At 44.5% G+C, this 12,037-nt stretch overlaps 1 long non-coding RNA gene across 1 annotated transcript; it reads left to right on the top strand.

Moving 5' to 3' along the window:
- Positions 1 to 5,933: 5,933 nt before the first annotated feature.
- Positions 5,934 to 11,296, top strand: LOC135973729 (uncharacterized). The gene is made up of 2 exons (XR_010590711.1): positions 5,934 to 6,387; positions 8,457 to 11,296. It is a non-coding gene; the product is annotated as an uncharacterized LOC135973729 (long non-coding RNA).
- Positions 11,297 to 12,037: the final 741 nt, after the last annotated feature.

Below are 12,037 nucleotides of genomic sequence, written 5' to 3'. Positions count from 1 at the left end.
TCCAATAATCAAGGACAGGAAGTGAAGGATGCAGAATTGTACTGAAACTTCAGGATTGTACCAGTGGGTGGGCAGGTTGTAACTACCTAATTTGGATTTTTGACCACAACACCAGAGTTAATCTCCTACTCTTGTTTAAAAAAATACCATGGGGTCTTAATGACTACTGGTATTCAGGGCCTTTGTTATCCATCTGATCTGAAATACGGCACTTCCAACAACATAATACCGCAGAATATCATGCTGGGACATTGATTCATTTCTGACTCAGATGGAAGAGTGCCACTTATTTCCCTCAGATCATCAATAACTCCCACCTGGTCATTAATTCACCAGATAATGCCATGCATTTCTATCTTTATTGCTTAAATGTAAATATTTTAAAAAATTATTATAATATTTACCTCATAAGCAGTAATAGTAACATTCTGTTTTTTTTATGAAACTATCTAAAACATTATTAACAACATTCAAAAAATCCACCATAGATATTCAAATAAGCAGAAGACTTAGAAATCAGTGCTTAAGGTCTGACTCTGACAATTTTACTTACCATGAGTAGTACCTTATCCGAATAGCCCCGTTGTTATCAACATGAGTAAAGGTGGCAAGGCTAGATTTACAGAAGTATTTAGGTGCCAAAAGATGCAGATAGGCACCTAGTGCGATTCACAAAGATGCCTATGTGAGTTAGGCACCTAACTCCCATTGACTTTCAATGGCTGCATCTTTAGGCATCTAAATACCTTTGTAACTCTTGCCTGCAGAGTTTGTATAACCTGTGAAAAGTGTTTTTAAAATTCTTCAGGTTTTGATGTTAAATATATTGGCATTTGACAATACAGTGGAGTTCATAATATTAAAAAAAGAGAATCCATTATGGACTCAACTAGTTACATTTTATTTTTAAATAAAAGCCATGTAAGATTATTTTTAAAAGTGTTTAAGATGGGGAAACTATTGAAAAACCATAAAGGGAAAAAGGTAAAAGGATGTAAGTTCTTTCTTTATAACTAATTAGAAAGTGAGCTGCTGAATTAAAATTTTGTCTGTTAAGTTTCTGTCATTTGTAAAGTTTTATGGAACTGTGAGAATGTGGAAGAGCTGAAATATAAGTTTTACAGTTTCCTGAGTCAGATTCTTCTCTCACTGCCAGCATAAATCAGGAATTACTCCACTGAAATAAAGGAAGGTACATCAGAGTAAGAAAAGGTGAGAGGAAAATCAGGCCTTGATGTATCTAAATATAAAACTAACGCATACTGTAGTTACCAAACCAAACCAGTCACCATTTTTTCCCCAACAAATTGCATCAACGTCTGTATCTGACCCCTAATGTTTACTCTGCAGAGCTCTGTTAGCTGATTGAAGTGTATATGCCTAGTTTTGGTAATCTACTCCAGTCTATTTTGGTGCATTGCAAGACAGTCCAATTCAATATTCTCTACTTCAGTATTAATTTGTCTTTTCAGCTATTTCAACAGAGAATGGAGTGTGTGCCCTCTGCTGCAGTTTGGCTCAAATCCATCCGTCATTTTATTGACCTTCTGGGAACAATGTCCCATAGTTTCTAACTCACAGATTGGGATCCTTTGTGACTACAGAACTGAAACTGAGACATTTGGAGGGAGGGGGTTTAAAAGCTGTGCAGCTGTAGCGTCTTTCCCCTATGTAAATGTGTATTATATTGAAAACAAATGGACAAATAAATATCCTTAGGGGAATGGAGTCCATCAGACATGAAATAGCAACTTGGTTCAGTCTAGAATTCAATAATGATAATAGACTGTGAGTAAGTAAATAAAAATACAGAGAGGAGAATTCGTCCCTGCGCTGGTGGAGACCCCAGTGTGGGAGCGGAGAGAGGAGGATTTGCAATTCCGCAATTCAAGGGCTGTCTGCCCTTTGTGCTTGATAAGTCTCTGGCCTGCCCTGGAATGAGTCGTGCATCAGGGACTCCTCAGGGCTGGTGCAGAGGCCTGCTGTCCCAGAGGAATTCACCTGGAAATTTGTGATGGTTACAGAACACTCAGTCTGTAAACATCTGAAGCTCCTGAACCACTGCCACGGGCAATGGCTGGCCGATATGAGGATTTTCAAATCCATGAGACTCTCTTGTTGATCCTCTGGACTAACCCCAACCCATCCTCCCAGGTACTACGGTGCATGGAGGTGAGGAGACACTTACTAATAAGGGTTGCTCCATAGTTCATTAGCTAGTGTGCTGGTTCATACTTGTAGGCATTACAGATTTCCTTTCAATACATTCTTTGGATGCTCAGCACCTGCAGTGCCTCTGGACAATCTGTTTCCTTCACAAGTTTTGCACTATAGAGGGTTAACAATGTTCCAATTGCTGCAATATTCCTAAGCAACAGAAACATGGATCTGTCTGGTTTGCTCATGTCATGTGGGGGTTGGTGAATCATGTTATCTTCTTTACCTATGGACTGGTCCTTACCCCCCATGCTTTGCAAGTTGACAGAGGTGCATGTCTGAATTGTAGTCTTGTTTTGTGGACTCAAACACTAAAACTGTAGCCACAGCTCCTTCAGTGCAAATTCCTCTCTCCGAATTTTGGATTCCTTATCCCAGAACCAAGAAAATAATGAAATAATAATGCCTATCTCTTATACAGCACCTTTCATCAATAAATCTCAAAGCACTTCACACAGGAAGTATCATTAACCCTATTTTACAGATGGAGAAACTGAAATATGGAGAGGTGATCTAACTTGCTGAAGGTCACCCAGTAGGCCAGAGCTGGCAATAAAACCCAGGTCTACTAAGTCCCAGTTCAGTGCTCTATCCACTGTGTCATACTGCCTCTCTGAGGTCTAAAATGATCTCTAAGAGCTTGTTGCAGGAAGGTGGGAAAAGAAGAGGAGTTAGAGCATTAGCCTGCTCTGCCACAAACTTCCTGTGTGACCTTGGGCAAGTCATTTAGTCTTTCTGTGCCTCGGTTTTCCATCTTTAAAATAGAGGTAATAGTACTTCACTATAGCACAGGGGTTTTGTGAGGATAAATACAGTAAAGATTATGAGGTGATCAGATACGAATAAAAGGCTGCCAAAATGTTGCTGATAAATTGTATAGTCAATTGCTTGACCACACGTTGGTTTGTAATGAAATATACTCAAAATGTCGAATAACTAATGTCAGTCAGGTTTACTGCTATAATCAAATAATAATAATAATATAGTACAGGAAAAGGGTACTATATGATTCCAGTCTCTGGGAAGCTATCTCCTGAGCAATGTCACATTCACCTTATGTAGAAGGTGTGCTCCCAAAGTTACACATTTCAGCTGGAATTATTTACATGATGGTTTTACAAGTCTGATTTAGTTGGGGATTGATCCTGCTTTGAGGAGGGGGTTGGACTAGATGACCTCCTGATATTCTATGATTCAATGAAGTTACACCTCTCTTTACACGTCACTAAAATCCAACCCATCAGTTTGTCCCAATTCCCTAACTTATTGTTCTGTTCCTTCCTTATCTTTGTCTTGTGTACAAGATTCCAGGTACTGGCCTGTGGAGGTAATTTCCTAGCTTCTGCTAAGACATGAAACAAATGTATCTTGATTTTGATAAGTTTCCTGTCTGTTAAGCCAAATGCTTACGTCAGCAAATGCAAGGCATTATGGGATATTTAGCATAAGTGAACGGGATTATGTTATAGGCCAATTTAGGTTATATCACTGTGCTTAATGTAATTGGAGCTCATTGAAGATAATACATATTATTATAGGTCAGCCAGCATATACTGGTCAACAATGTCAAGAAGTGGGAGCAAGAAATTAAGAGTTTATCTCCTTCTATTTAATTTCTCAGATGAAAAATTACATCTTTCAGTTTGTTTGGGTTTTTTGGTACACATTGTTTTAGATACCCCTACTAATTCCTCCTGGTATTCAATTTTTTCCGGTCATTATAGTATAAAAATACTGTTCAAGTTTCTGAATATATGATCCTGTCATTTCACTCTTTCATTACATTGAAATCCTTCCAAGTTTCCATTTGTGGACATTTTACCTTTCTTTTGGTTTTCTTCCTTTTAAGTAGGAGCTCTCTCAACTTTGCTTATGCACTTTGTCTGAGCTACCTTCTAGACCCCAGCATCAACATTTTGTTATGTTTCCCATATACCAAGAGCTACCATATATTGAAGGACATTTATGGTTGATTAAAGGAAAATAACAATAATAAGACGAAACAAAAATAATGTCTACATGAGAGAGCACAGAATGAATCTCCATTCTAATATGCAGTAATAGCTTGGCTTCAGAAAATGGCAGCTACCTTTGCAGGCAACAGAATCCTAGGAATTTAAAGATGCAGAAAATATATTTTAAAGAGAGACAGAAAATGCAGAAATACATACATTTAACTGAACAAAGAAGGAATAAAATTCTAGTAGATCTTGAACCAACTTCCAGCCTTTTTCTGAAGACCACCACATCGTACAGATAATATTATAAGTTTGCTGGCTACTGAACAGTGGCTTTTCTCAATGCATCACAATTACAGAAACGGTGGTGCTAAACTTTATGCTGATCCACTGGAAAAATCTGGGGAGTGTTCAATAGCTCTCAAAATACTCTCATTTCTCGCCTTTGGTGGGAAGCGTTGGTGGCTGATCATTAATGAGCTGCAGATTATGCTTGTCCCAACCACTGAGCTATTATTATTGTTGTATTACCATAGCACCGAGGAGCCCTCCTCACAACCAGGACCCCACTGTGATAGGCACTGCACAAACACAGAACAAAAAGACAGTCCCTGCCACAAAGAGCTTACAATCTAAGCAATATACTTCCACATCACCCCTACCTTGATCTATGGCTTAAAGTCACACAGTGGCTATTGGAGCCCGGAATCACCCTCTCTCTGGCTGACAGTTCTGAATGGATTTCAGTGGGATAAAGACTCCTAACTCTTCTAGTGGCAATCAGGGTAAAGGAAGAGAGGAGGTCACAAGACAGCCTCATGCCTCAGGGAGAGGGGCCTGCCTACTCAGCAGCAATGTGCTGTTCATCCCTCCATGATATAGACAAAAATCAGGGAGCAGCTGTGTAGGAGAAGCCCATGCACAAACACATGCTTTTGTTGCTTTCCTTTTTAAATCGGTATCAGATCCTACTTATTTCCAGCCGCGCTGTAATAACTTCTGGAAATTGCATAGTACCATTTGGGGCAGGGGGAAGAGAATACGGAGCAGCACTACTGGCATGGCAGGTGAATGTCTATGAGAATACTCCCCGCTCCATCTTCACTGAACAGCTCTGTAAGTACTGAGTGCAGAGCATTTTTGTTTGTTTTGCCCTTCCCTACTGGACAACTTGTCTTGTAGAGCTTCGCTCTATTTATACTCCCCATATGCAGCCTTTTGGGACTTTCTCTCTCCAGAAGATTGCATCTTGTCTCCTGGATACGGCTTTAAATATGGAAATGCTTTTCTGTATCGCCATTTTATTGCCAAACTCTCCTTGGTCATTGTGCAGGGTCAAGGTAATAAAGATTAAAATGTATGATACTGGTCAGATTTGTTGACGTCACTAGGCCTCACCCTAGGTAACTCGGGAGGGTGGAAGGCCACTAAGTGTCAATGAAGCTTCCTGCACTAGGCCTAAGTGAACCAAACTCTATCCTTCCATGTTTAAACTCTAATCAACCTCAAAAGCCAGGTGCAATTGGAATATGTAAGCAACCAGTTATCTGTGTGCAACCCCCTGCTCAAGCGGTAATAATGAGGCCTGCATGTTTCTGGCTGAAGGGAAAAAGGACAAGATAACAGTTTAAAGAAGTTACTAACAAGCTAGGCTTATAGCTGCCAAGAATGACTTAACTATTACCAGGGATGGGAGGGGTAGAGGGAGGAAGGGGGGGAGAAAGGGAGGGCTAGAGGGGAAAGGGGGGGGTGAGGCTTAACTGCAAAATGTATAAAAGAAGAAAAACTGTTCCTGTTAATGTGCTTGATCTGAGATGTGCCTGTCTCCTTGCACCGCTTTGGGATCCCAAATAAACTTTGTTTGCTTCTCCCCCTGGTGTGTTTATTGGCGCGAAGCACACCGGGCAACGAACCCGCTGTTGCTTTGCCTCGGGCACTCTGTGCTGGCAACAGTTTTGGCGCCCAACGTGGGGCTCGAGGCTGAAATTTAGCCTTGCCCGGACCCCTCTCAGAGGTCGACAGATTGCGGCGACGACCGACGCCCAGCGCGCACCGGTGACTTTACCGGGGGCCTCGGCGGAGACGTGGTTTGGTCGACCCCGGAGGGCACAACGGTGCAACGCGCTCGAGTAGTGGAGAAGCAGCTGCGGGCGACGGTGGGGAACCGGTCCCATGGATAGGGCGACGGTGCAGAACCGGACCCTTGGATAAGGTAGGAACAGTCCAGTGGGGACTTTATCTGTCTTGACCTGGGGACGCCCAGTGTCTACCTGTTATGACCTGGGGACGCCCAGTGTTTCCCTATGGGGCAGGGACAGAGTATGGCAGGCAGGGTAAGGTGTACACCCTTGGAATGCATTCTGGTGAATTGGAAAGTGTTTGGATCGGATCCGTTGACTAAAAGTAAACTGAAAAGGTTCTGTACAGTAGACTGGCCTCAATATCAGCTAGAGGACCAGGAAAGGTGGCCACCGAAAGGATCACTTAATTATAACATGATCCTTCAATTACTTCTGTTTTGTCAGCGAACGGGTAAATGGAATGAACATATGTATGCACAGTTGTTTATGTTGCTAAGAGATAGGTTAGATATTTTGCAAAAGTGTAATTTGACTCCGACAGGTTCGGTAGTAGCTACTGTTAGTCCCCAGAACCCTCCCACAGCTGTAATGGCAGGTCCGGTGTCCCCTTCGGCTATCACACCCCCACCATATAAAGACAAGGTGTCTCAGGTCCCAGAGATTGCCCCCTCGGTGGAATTTTTTCCGTTGATCACTGAGACCGTGGTGTCCAGACATGGCTCAGATAGGAATCAGGCCACTACTATGCAGGTTTACACCCATGTGCCTTTTAACCCGGTGGACCTAGCAGCCTTTAAGGCACAGGCAGGGGAATTCTCTACGAACCCAAGCAAGTTTATCTCGGTCTTTGAAGGGTGCCTGGCTAGCTGTAAGCCTGACTGTGATGATTGTAATGTCCTTATGCGGACCCTGCTGTCTGAGATGGAGCGTAATCAGGTTGTGTCTTAAGAAAAGGAAAAGAGGCAAGCGAAAATGATGGTCGCAGCAGTATAGGCTGGTGGCAGGGGAAAATTCCAGGAAGGCGGAAGGGGCCGGGGAATGAGAGGATGTGGGCGCCCTGGCTCACAGGAAAGGTGTCTGAGTCACAACCAGTGTGCCAGATGCCGAAAGGAGGGACATTGGAAAAATGAGTGCCCCAAAAGAGAAGGTACCCCTATGATGGCAGCGAAGGATCAAGAATAGGAGTGTCAGGGGAGACGGACTATCCTGCCCCTGGAACCCCGAGTAAACATGAGGGTGGGAGACTTGGACATCAACTTTTTAATAGACTCTGGAGCTGCACGAACCGCCGTAAATCAACCCCTGCAGCTGCCTGTGTCAGAGTCCCTCACTGTGGTGGGTGCTACAGGGAAAGGAACCAAGTGCCCAGTATATGCCCCAGCGGAATGTGCTTTGGGAAACAGAACTCTATCTCACAAACTGGTTTACCTCCCTGATTGTCCAACACCTCTACTGGGACGGGACCTGCTTTGTCGCTTAGGAGCCACCCTGCATTTCACCCAAGATGAAATAACCCTCATCTTACCCCCAGAGAATACCTGGATAATGACCCTTGCAATTGAGCCCTCAGACATGCAAGCCCCAGAGTGGAGCAAGTGGGAAGACAAAAGGAGGGTTAAAAAGCAGCTTTGCTGGACAGTGTTGGCCCAGGGATTTAAAAATTCCCCCACCCTTTTCGGCCAGGCCCTGGCCAGAGACTTGGAGGAGTGGGACAATGAGGACAGGGTCCTCCTCCTGCAATATGTGGATGACTTGTTAATTGCTGCTGTGGGTCTCATCCCTTGCCTTAAAGCCACTGTGAGCCTCCTGAACTTTGTTGGACTCCTCAAAAGTGGGTGTGCTCGTCCTGGTTTGTTGCTCCAAAGCTCTGTATAGAAGTTATTTTGCTGGATAATGGCAATGTGTATGTGTTCATTGTTGGGAAAAGGTGTATGAGTGAAGAGTGGAAGTTTCCTTTCTAAGTTAAAAGAAGCCAAGAAGGAGAGAAGGAAAAAGAACAGAACGAGTTAACTGAGGGAAAAAATATAGCTAGCAAGCTCAGTCCAAAGATAAGATGCTGGCACCATCCAAGGACACTGCCCAGAGCTAAGACTTGGCCGACAGCCAAGAAAAGGGGGGGCCTGAATGTGCCCAAGCAACTATGAGATCTGCAAAACACTGTCAGGCATTAATGAAATGTGTTAGGTTTCTTTTCTCACAGATAAAAGAAGTGCTACGCAAAGACCCTAGCAGCCCTGCCATTCATTGAAACAAGGAGACTGAGTCTATGTAAAGTCCATCAACGAAAAACTGCTTTGGCTCCACACTGGAAAGGCCCTTTCCAAGTCCTGTTAACCACCAACACTGCTGTGAAGTACCAAGGACTGCCCACCTGAACCCAGGCTTCTCACTGTAAAAAGACCCCTCCACCTCGGGAGGACTCTCCAACTGATGATAAGCCTACTTAAAGACAGGGTGATGTGCTAGTAACCTCTCCCCTGTATGATGCTGAACCACACTGTTTCAGGAAAAGAGAAGAAGGAACACTTGCTTCATTGAAACCACAAAATCCAGGAATTCCTGACTACAAAAGACATTAAGAACTGACTCTGGTGAAGAAACAAAGAATTATATGCTGGCAGGGAGGCTCTTACACCCCTGGCCTCCCAGGTACAGGCTGAATGTCTAGTCTGCCAAAAGAACAACCCTCGACCAGGAGTGTCAGTGCCACCAGCCACTCTGGAACCTACCCCAGGCCTGGGGCTGGTTTGGCAAATAGACTTTACTGAGTTCCCCCTGACCCAAGGATTCAAATACCTTTTCGTTTTGGTGGATCGATTCAGCGGATGGCCTGATGCCTTACCCCTTGTTTTGCTCCACATGCGCTCTCTCCCAAAGGGCAGGTTAGGGCTCAGTCCCTTCGAGATTATGTTTGGAAGGGCATGGCCTATGAAAGGTACACCGGTTCTGTCAGGGGAGTGGGAAATGGGGTGTGTTTTTTTATCTCAGTACATGTGCTCTCTGTCTGCTGTTCTCTGTTCTCTCCACAGGTATACCAGAGATTTGCAGCCTCTCCCGCTGGATGCCCCTGTCCACTCCTTGCAGCCAGGCGATTCCGTTCTCATTCGGACCTGGAAGGACAAGCCTCTCCAAGAGAAGTGGAAGGGACCCCACACCGTCCTGCTGGTCTCCCACACAGCAGCAAAGGTCAAGGGACACAAGAACTGGATTCATCACTCCCGTCTGAAGGCAGTGCCTGCTCCTGAACGGTGGACCGTCCAGCCTACGGAAAAGGACTACCAGCGACGACCTGAGACTTAAACTGTTATGCAAAAGACAATAAGGCCTGCTGGGAATGCCCTGGGGTCTCTTTGGACAGTCACAGCGCACTCCCCGTGAAAACTCTAAGCGTTGGTTGTGTTTACTTTCACAGGGCCGGCCTAACCTGGTGGCCTGGTCTTTTTGTTTTTAATCTGCCTACTATTGGTAATTGATATTTTGTGGGTATTTGGGGAATTGTAATTGTTAGGCCTTAGGGTCACCTGCCCAGCATGAGTTCAGGTCCAGGGTCTGCCACAGTGGTACTCTTTGCCATAGGGACACTCCTTTCGTTACCTCCCTTTCCCCCCAGGCACATGTGGGATAGAAAGGGATCCCTACTAACTTGGAAACAAACACATATAAGTCCTTGAAGGTTTGCTTTGCCCAAGAGTTTAACCTCTCTAACTGCTGAGTATGCTCCCAAGTCCCGCACCACGCAGCAGGGTTACCCTGAAGGGTAGTTCCCCAAAATTGGTCAGATATCTGTTGGGGATGGTTCAGTAGGGGAAGAAATACCTCGGGTACCCCCTTGTCACAAAACTGTACCATTGAATCCCAGTATGCATTAAGGGACAACCCCTGGCCGCCCCAGGCAGCGTTAATCTTTGTATGCCACCTCAGAGCCCATTAAGGAAGGAGACAGGTTGGGTATAATCCTCCTCCCATCCCATGGGGTGGGACGGCTAACCCAATTTTATCGCAGGCTCTCTGTGTTTCTCACCACATTCGCCAATGAAACCTTGGCCATAGAGAAGAGCCTTAACTCAAAGCTATACCAGCTCCGGTTGCTGTCCCTGAAAAACAGACAGGCCTTAAATTATGTTTTAGCCTCCCAGGGCGGGGTGTGTGCCTTTATTGGGAATGAATGTTGTACTTAGGTCCCGGAAAACTCACAGGACATTAACAAGCACATCCTGTCGGCCAAACAGGCTTTCAAGCAGTGGAAGGCCCAGGAAAGGAAACCCACAGTTTTCAATTCCCTTTGAAGTTGGTTGCCCAACATAGGAGGACTGGGGGGTGGCCTTGTGCGTCTCCTCCTCACCGGTGTGGTATTGTGCCTGGTCACCCTCCTCCTAATTGCTTGTTTTAAAATGCTCCTCCGTAAGCTTTGTGCCCCCCGTTCCTCAAAAATCCCGGCATATCCTCTCATTGAAAACCCCAGCTTCATAGCACTTAATCATATCTTGTCCACAGAATATGAGAAAACTCAGCCAAAAGCTTGTTGAGTATTCTCAAAGGAGGGAGTTGTTGACGTCACTAGGCCTCACCCTAGGTAACTCGGGAGGGTGGAAGGCCACTAAGTGTCAATGAAGCTTCCTGCACTAGGCCTAAGTGAACCAAACTCTATCCTTCCATGTTTAAACTCTAATCAACCTCAAAAGCCAGGTGCAATTGGAATATGTAAGCAACCAGTTATCTGTGTGCAACCCCCTGCTCAAGCGGTAATAATGAGGCCTGCATGTTTCTGGCTGAAGGGAAAAAGGACAAGATAACAGTTTAAAGAAGTTACTAACAAGCTAGGCTTATAGCTGCCAAGAATGACTTAACTATTACCAGGGATGGGAGGGGTAGAGGGAGGAAGGGGGGGAGAAAGGGAGGGCTAGAGGGGAAAGGGGGGGGTGAGGCTTAACTGCAAAATGTATAAAAGAAGAAAAACTGTTCCTGTTAATGTGCTTGATCTGAGATGTGCCTGTCTCCTTGCACCGCTTTGGGATCCCAAATAAACTTTGTTTGCTTCTCCCCCTGGTGTGTTTATTGGCGCGAAGCACACCGGGCAACGAACCCGCTGTTGCTTTGCCTCGGGCACTCTGTGCTGGCAACAGATTCACTGCTACTATAAGCAGGTAGAACTACATGGATTTTAATGGCTTTTGGTAGTTGTGAATTTGATCTGGTACCTTTTTTTTAATAATAAGATTTAAAATAATGTACATTTAGGGTAGGGCAGGAAGCTCTGGATGAAATATCTCATTGTATTGATTTGTCTCTCATATTGTGTCTCATGAGCATTTCCAGTTGCAAATAAAGGGTCAAGAAGGACATTTAACAATATATGGCCTATACAGTATTAAAAGTCCATCTAACAGTTAATCATATGATTAATCTCTACAAGAAATCTCCACTAAGTGTGCAATAAAAAGAAGTAATGCCATTTTATAATAAAATTGAAAAGTTTCTCTAAGATGCACACAGAAGTCCTTTGACTAGAAAGGTGAGAACTATTTGTCTTTCTGTAGCAGTGGGTCTGTTGGCTGAGCTTTCTCTGGGTGGGCGCTAGGCCTCTGGAATGCCTGACGTGGTGTGAAACTGGCAATTTCTAGGGGACGCTTATGGAGCCCATTTTTTTTTCACCAGCCATTTGAAGAGGGTTAGAGGAGGCTCCGGTACTGTCTGATGTGTGAGTAGGGGGTTCTTTGTATCTTACATTAAGAGCTGCTGTCTTGCAGAAGGGATGAATCTGACTGAGATGTGCCATTTGAT

Source organism: Chrysemys picta, chromosome 10, assembly GCF_011386835.1.
Source record: "Chrysemys picta bellii isolate R12L10 chromosome 10, ASM1138683v2, whole genome shotgun sequence".
In the NCBI taxonomy this organism is placed as follows: Eukaryota; Metazoa; Chordata; order Testudines; family Emydidae; genus Chrysemys; species Chrysemys picta.
Note: the sequence above shows the minus strand (reverse complement) of the source record. Positions and strands in the feature narration are given on the sequence as shown.